Here is an 8,687-nt window from a genome sequence, read left to right as displayed (position 1 = left end):
GAGATGCTTTACGGAAGGAATGTTCCCATACCACATTTCGTAAGGAGTCTCATTTCTAATAGAATTAGATGGACATCTATTCTTTACATGTACAACACATAGAACTGCATTAGCCCAAAACATCAATTTCACATTTTTGAAAAACATCATGGAGCACACCATATTTAAGATTGTCCTATTCATTCTTTCAGCTACTCCGTTCTGTTGGGGATTATAAGGCACAATTGTTTGATGTTTGATCCCATGTTGGTGAATATAGTTTTTAAATTCATTTGAAGTGTATTCTTTTCCATTGTCAGTGCAAATAGAGCCAATATGAGATTGTGCATCATTTTCAATCCATGTATGAAATTTTTTAATGTTTGAAAAGCATCAGATTTGTTCTTCAATAAATAAACCCACACATTCTGGTGTAGTCATCAATAAATTTCATTATATATTTATTTCCATTTGCAGAATGAACAGGCATTGGACCACATAATCTAAATGAATGAGTTCAAGTCTTCTATGTTCTCTGGAATGTGAATCATGAAAAGACTGCTTGTTATGCTTTCCTAGATTGCAAGCATCACATTGCTTAAGCTTCCTAGGAATTGTAGGCAAACCGGTAACACCATTTTTCTTCAACAAGCGGAGGTTGTCATAGTTCACGTTTCCAAATCTAGCATGCCATAATAAACTTGATGGAAATGTACCTTCTTCATGATGAGAATTGTATGAGAGATTTTATGCACGAGCAGAGGTACCCTACAGCTTGAGAAGCATTTCTTCTTCTATCCCCGTCATGACAAGTGAGTGGTCTGATGCTTTTCTCACCTCAAGCTTGCCAACAAACATATGAATAGAGTGTCCTTGCTGGCGGATGTGGACCAAGGACAACAAGTTTCTCTTTAGCTATGGGATATATAGAACATGATGCGGAAGAAATTCTAAAAGACCAGGTAATTTAAGCATGATTTTACCAAGCCCTAATGGCTTGAGTTTTGATTTGTCTGCAAAGTATACTGCTCCATCAACATTGTTAGCAAAATTCTTCAAAAAAATATCTTCTAAAAGTCATGTGGCAAGTTGCTCCTGAATCAAGCAACCAATCATTTTTCCAAGAAGCAAGTGAAGCATTAAATAAATCTTCATTTACTCCAATATTATAGTGTGCCAAAACATAGTGAGTGGATTCAGGTGCTTTACCTTTTTCTCTGTCATTAGTTTTACCTTTGGGTTGGTTTCTTTCCTACTCAATTCTATCCTAAGGCAACTTGCATGTGGATGCATCATGTGATCCATCTCTTTGTTGACACCTAATCATAGGGATTGGGTGAACAACTGTAATTAGTTCTTATTGTTTGTTGTCGATTATTGTTGCTCCCATAGTTTTGTATCATCGGGGTGAAGTTTGATGATGACATATGTTACTGATTACTACTAGTTACTTGATTGAGTTTCGAGGGGGGGGATTTAGATGATGACAAAAGGTATTGTCATTTCTTTGTTGTCATTCCTTGTGTTTGATTAGTGTGATGGTGATAATGTTAAGACATATTAATGAGTGGTTGTATTAGTGAGTTGAGCCTTCCATACTTAGAAGCCTCAATATTTATTTTTCGTTTGATGATGTCTCATATGTTTAAAGCCTTTGTCCTAGTTCTTTACTAGCACCTATTTTATCTCAAGCATTTGTGAGGAAGTTGTTAGTGTTTACATTTCTTGTTCCTCTGCAACATATTCTACTTCAAATATTAACCAATCTCATTTAGTTTCTTTTGCTCTCATCTTCATGTTTTTGGTACTTCCTAAATGGAGAAGGCCTTTATTCTTGCCATTCAGTGGATCATTGTGGGTTCTATAGTTTGGCTCCATATTTATCTGAGCATTAGCATATTTCTGTCTTTTTGAGAAGATATTTTTTCCTATGGGTTTGTGCTTGGGTACCTTATCAAGCCTCATTCTTGGGCCCAATTTTTCCTTTTACTTAATTCTTATGTTCTGCTTAAGTGGGTTGTCAGTGTTTGTCTTGTCTAAAGCTAATTTTCCAATGATCCAACTGTAGTGAGTTATAATCTCATATAGGAGTTCTTATCTACTAATTTATCATATCTATTTATATCTAACTCCAGGCCTCTTCCATTTTTATAAATGAAAGACTTCTCTATGTATTTTAACAACAATGTGAATAATTCGAAACTCTTACATCCATTTATTAACATTCAAAAATCTAGAAAATAATTTAGATAATTGTTGTTTCATTTCCAAACTCCACAAATGTACACCACTCTATAGTGTTGTCAACCTCAAGGTTCCTTAATAACAAAGAGGGAAAATATCATTTTTGGAGATGCCTTTGGTAGTGGCAAGAGTGGCACAAGACAAAGATTGCCTCGATTTGTCATTTTCACAACAAGGATTTTGTATTTTGGGATCTAGATGCAATATTGTACTTTAGGGATGAGTTTGCTATTGGCTACAAGTTGCCATTATAAAAAAAATTAAACGTACATTTTGAAAATTTGTGTTATGCATTTATTAGTGATGATGTGTTATATATATTGAAATTGAATGATATGTTGTTATGATGTTTTCATTAATGGATTATATACAAGGCATATGAAAATGAGAAAAGACTAAAAAACTTAGTTGCAATGTAACAAGAAGTATAAATAATGTCATAAGGTAAAATGTACTCCACCTTATTCTTATGTTGCATGGTAAGATGTCGGAACACAAGGTTTTGACTTGATTTTCATTATCAATAATTGAACAAAGTAATAAACTCTAACACCTAATTAGTGCACAATATCATACATCCTTGGGGAAAGAACTTGCACAAACACACATGTTAAGTTGTCCATTTATGCTAATATACTTTGTGCTATTTTTTCACAATACATACAAGTAAACATGTTTTTAATGTAATTGTACCACCTTAACATATCATATATAATATTGATTAACATTACAGTGCACACTGATCATCATATATAATAATAATAATAATCATTATTATTGTGTATCCTAGAGGAACCAACAATTCACATGTCAAGTAATTACTAGTAAACCTATGGGGGTTTATGACCTGTCATCCTTGCCATAAACTAGGTCATTTTAGGAAGGATTTGAACCTAAGTTACTTTGTCTCTACGATTGTACAAAGTTCAAGTTAACCAATTAAGCTACCCAAAACTATATATATATATATATATATATATATATATATATAATTTATTGTATTTTTTAATTCGTAAATTCAATAATAACCAATTTTGATGTTGAAAATAATATTTAATTATTAATTATTAATGATAAAATCATATATATATATATATATATAATTTATTGTATTTTTTAATTCGTAAATTCAATAATAACCAATTTTGATGTTGAAAATAATATTTAATTATTAATTATTAATGATAAAATCATATATATATATATAATTAATAATTTATATTTAAATATTAATGAAATAGCTTATTATTGAATTTACCCATTAAATAATATAATAAATTATTTATAATTACTATTATTTTATTAATTTTGTTTTCTAATTAATGACCCTTTCCTAGTGATATAAAATCCTAACCCCAAACCCACATGTATCTTTATTTTAAGCCTTAAAATGCTTTTCAACACTTCTAATATAGCCTTAAAATGCTCTTTCGCAAATAATCTTAAATAACAACTTGATTTAAATAAATGACTTACAAAGTATGATATGTTATTAATTAATATGGATTCAATTTGAATAAATTTTACTTATTTAGATATATTGAAACATATTTTATTGATAAAAGGGCTAAAGCTATAGTTTAGAATAGGGAGTACTTGCCCTGATGAGACTTTCTTTAATCCATAAATTGTTATAATAAAAAATGACTAATTAGAAATTATACGTACTAGGTTACAAAATATCAAACATTGTTTTTACTATATGTGTGTTGTTGAAGAGAGTTAATATGTTCAAAATAAACTTAACTAAAATTGATATGGAAAAGAGAGGATCAAAGTTTAAGAGGAATATTAGTTTTAGTAGCATCCATTGAGGTAAAGGTTGGAGAGGGCTCATGTTGTTTTCTTTCAGCCTAGACATTAAAGTGAGTGTCAATTCAATTTTATGTAAGAATGAGAAGGATTCATCTTCATGTTTTCCTAAAGGATTTTTTTTTATAGATTGAGTTTTTTTTACTAATATCAATTATTTTAATTGATTTTGTTGTTGAAATAGCATATTTGTAGCAAATTTAGGTTGATGATCTGTTCTTGTATATTTGATGAGTCCAAAAAGTACTTGAAATGAGAACTCAAGATAATTCTAGAGTTCCCATGTTTTTGCAATGCTAGATTAAATTCCCTAAGGTTTTGATCATCCACTTATATTAAGTTGGATTTATTATTTATTGTAAGAAGAGAGCTAAGCAACTAAATGGACCCAATTCAAGTTTAAAATAGAGAACAAAAAACTAGGAGCATTTTGTCCCTAAGTGTTAGTTCGATTGGTGATCATCGTGATATGAAGTCTTTGTGAAGTATGTGGTTTAAGATTCAAATCCCTCTGACTAGCCATGTGGGTCATGCATTGGGCCACATATGGGTTCACCTAGAGATATAGTGGCAGTGGTCAGAATCAACCCTCTGTCACACAAGTATGAGCTTGACTGAGTTGTTGATTCCTCTAAAAAATACTAGGAGCATTTTAGAAAAGGAATGTTGTTATGCTCACTCAAGGTAGTGACCGTCAATAACTTAGAAAGTCAATAACCAAAATAAAGTGTCAAGTGAATCAAATTGATAAATCAAATTGACACCAACTTCAACACCCCTCCCATGAGATTGGGGAAGGTGGTGAAATCCCTCTGAAATGACAATATCATTTTCCTAATATGACACTACATATTTAGAGAAAAACATTCATTATGCAAAATGTGAATTAATGTTTTCATTTGTGTACTTATCCCTCTCATATAAGCTCTATGTGAAAAACTTATCATATTGGTGGTCATTTTCCTTGACCATGTGTTAACACATGGTGAAGAATATGAGCTATAAAATTAAGATATAGTAAATACAATTATTAACAGGTAATAATCACATTTCCCCTCCCTATGAAATTGGCTTTGGAGTCAACCAAATATTTGTAATTATCAAGAAATATGAAACCAATTAACCTCATCAATATCATACCTAACTTGCATAACCTTGTTCACAATAGAAGACCAATTCCAATTTTTTCCTAGAATTTGAATGGTATATCATATAGTTGGTAATGAAATGAAAATCCCAACACCATGAAATTTTCAATGTGCGAGCCCATGACTTATGTAATTCCCTTAAAAAAAAAAAACATAAATTCAACTCTATTATTTTTCATAATGCTCGAAATCTACTGAAAAGTGTAAACCATTCCAGACACTAATGATTAAACATGAAAAATAATGCTGAACTGTATTGAAAAGTGTAAACCATATTGAAAAGTGTAAACCATTCCTGACAAAAATTGCGGTGAGCGTGGATCGAACACGCGACCTTCAGATCTTCAGTCTGACGCTCTCCCAACTGAGCTATCCCCGCACATGTACACGCAATAAAAGTTATCCTTAGACATGCCCGAAGCAAGAACACAATCCTATGTACCCACAGGTACTTGAGGACTTTAATTTTCGATATCTGTAAAACAAAAATCGACATTTTACATAAGTCTAGCTTCTTTCCTATTAGATGGGTAGCTACAGAATTAGCATTTTCGATATCTGTAAAACAAAAATCGACATTTTACATAAGTCTAGCTTCTTTCCCAGTAGATGGGTAGCTACAGAATTAGCATAGAGAGTACCAGTAACTACTACCAGGAGGGTAGGTACAGAATTAGCATCTACTAGCGGGAGGGTACGCCATGAATTTTTCAGTGAGAATCGAACATACTGTTGGGAATATCTAACGAGAAGATTCAAACAATTTTCCCATCGAAGATTCAAAAAATCGTGGACGGCAGGATTCGAACCTGCGCGGGCAGAGCCCACATGATTTCTAGTCATGCCCGATAACCACTCCGGCACGTCCACCTTCGAAAGTTCTGTTTGTTACTTATTTTATCATCACAATAATTACTATATTTTTATTCTTCTTCTATGAAGGCCATAGGGCAGAAAAGTGCCCGCCAAAGCATGAGTAGGGATTTAATTATCATGGGCAAGGTAAGTTATACTAAGAAGAAAGACGACAGTAAGCATTCAATAACAGCTTTGTAAATGTTGGTTATTTTTAAGGCTTAAGTTGAATTAGTTTTTTCTTTTATAGAATGGAAGAATGATTTATTCATAATTGGATGTTATTATTATGATTTACGATTGTACTTAAAGTCATTAAGTTTGAACATTTTTTTGGATAGTTTATTTCTTTCAAAAGTGGATTCTATCTTTGCCTCTCTCTATGAGGTTTGAAAATAAGACTTGGTGGGCACTAAATCCTACCAAGTTATTGTGTAAAGAGATGTTCTCCAACTTAGTAATGAAGAAATGTTGTAATGGTGATCAATAAAGTGTTATATCTAAAATTAAATTTACTGGCACTGCGATATAAATTATTTCATAAATGATTACTAAATGTTAATATGCATCAATCCATGACAAACATCAAAACACTTACGTCACTATACATTTAAAATTTATTAAAACTTTAAAAATCTTAAACTTAAATCAATTATTATTATTATTATTATTATTATTATTTATAAAAATAATTAATATATAAGTTAAACATATGCCCAAAAATACATAACTCATTTCATATGATATTATTTTAATTAATTAATTCAATTAAAAAAATAAAAATGACATAACTATTTTAGAAATAAATTACAACTTTTAATTTGTATAACTACTAAAATATTTTAAAATATTCTATAAAAATTAAATCTTCACCATTCACTTAATAATTATTAAGTAACACTATTTTTTTCATAAATAAATATTTTATACAACTTAATATATATATATATATATATATATATTAAATTCAATATCAATCTTAAAAATATGCATAAGCTACCCTCCAAACTCTTCCAATGTCTTGAATTGTTTCGATTCCATCCCATCACATGATAAGGAGGATATTTCATAAGTTTGAAAAGACACTATGCTTACTAGGACTGGATTTTGACGGATTGTATTTAAAAGAAATATTAAAAATAAAACAATTATTTCTAGAAATATTTTATTATCATTTTTATATAAAATTATTATGAAATAATTTTAATTATATTTTAATTACAATAAAGTAAAAATAGTAAATATTTTTATATTTAAAATAGAGTTTTACATATTAAAAAATCAAATATCTCAAAATATTTTTTTTTTAAACAATTTTTTATCCTTCGTCACTCCCTCTTCCCACCCTAGAAACCTTTCCATCATAATTTACTAATGAAATTATTTTCTAAAATTTAATTAATTCCTTTTTTTATTTAACTATTATTAACTCAAGCCAATTTTCTAAAATTTAATTAATTCATTTTTTTATTCAACTATTATTAACTCAAGTCACTCCTCAAAATAGGTAATTTACGTTACTAATTAATTAAATCATGAGGTCACTTTTAATAATTTATGTTACTAATTAATTAAATTATGAGGTCATTTTTTATTACTTAATCTTAAATTAGAATAGGGAAGACTTGATTGTTAGGTGTTTGCTCGGTTCACATAGATATGTTTTTTACATTTTAGTATTATGGAGGTGTGTAATTTTATATGTTTTGGTTTTGAGGGTTTTTCAGAGAACAAAGATAAAAAACATCACAACATCACAAGAAGCAATCATTATGAGCTCAAAATGTAGGAATTGAACCTAGGTGGAAATGATAACAATATTCTTCCCAACAACTTGAGTTAAACCCAATTGACACATACACACATATAAATAATCATAATTATTATTATTAAAACATTCCAATGGTGTCTTGCTCCTAAGAGAGATGTGTAATATATATATATATATATATATACTAGTGAAAATCCATTCTAACTCTAGATTGATTATCATGTGTTAAGAAAGATCAAGTCATGCAAAATGAAAAATCCATATGTATATATATATATATATATAAACTAGTAAAAATCCATCTTAACTCTAGATATATTGTCATGTGCTAAGAAGGATCAAGTCAACCAAGATGAAAAATCATTTTAGGTTCATCTTTCCCTTTCATGATTGACTTATTGACATTCCCCATAGTGGTTTGAAAATCAATCTATAGTATGTACCCAAATTCAATTTTCTCAATGTCATTAGGATGCCGAAATTATAATGCAAAACCAAATATTCTACCAACATAAATCCATCTTAACCCAATATTGATCATGTATCAAGAGGGATCAAATCCCTCAAAATAAATTTTTTTCCTGAATACTTTCAACCAAAAATTTCACACCATTCTTAACCCATGATCGATTCAGAATAAAAATGAATATATACTTAGGTATTACGAACATGGATATGTGCAAGGCATGCGTATCAAAACAAACTTCAAACATACTCATAAATTCCCAACATTGCTTGTTTCAACTCAAAACGATAGTCATGGCAATTTCCACATGAATCAACAACGTTTATAGTCTGGTTATATATAAGGTAATGCCATATGTCTATTTACTTCAATTGAGATGTTGTAAATTAAAAGCATCTCATATTTCAACGGG

The 8,687-nt window shown here is 29.8% G+C and overlaps 2 non-coding genes across 2 annotated transcripts; both read right to left on the bottom strand.

Moving 5' to 3' along the window:
* Positions 1-5,489: 5,489 nt before the first annotated feature.
* TRNAF-GAA (transfer RNA phenylalanine (anticodon GAA)) lies at positions 5,490-5,562 on the bottom strand. The gene has a single exon. It is a non-coding gene; the product is annotated as a tRNA-Phe (tRNA).
* A 409-nt stretch (positions 5,563-5,971) lies between these two features.
* On the bottom strand, positions 5,972-6,053 carry TRNAS-AGA (transfer RNA serine (anticodon AGA)). Its single transcript has one exon. It is a non-coding gene; the product is annotated as a tRNA-Ser (tRNA).
* Positions 6,054-8,687: the final 2,634 nt, after the last annotated feature.

Source organism: Pinus tabuliformis, chromosome 6 (genome assembly GCF_031772625.1).
Source record: "Pinus tabuliformis cultivar Carrire ecotype Pingquan chromosome 6, CPIR1, whole genome shotgun sequence".
NCBI classification, from domain to species: Eukaryota; Viridiplantae; Streptophyta; class Pinopsida; order Pinales; family Pinaceae; genus Pinus; species Pinus tabuliformis.
This window is presented reverse-complemented; position numbering and strand designations above follow the sequence as displayed.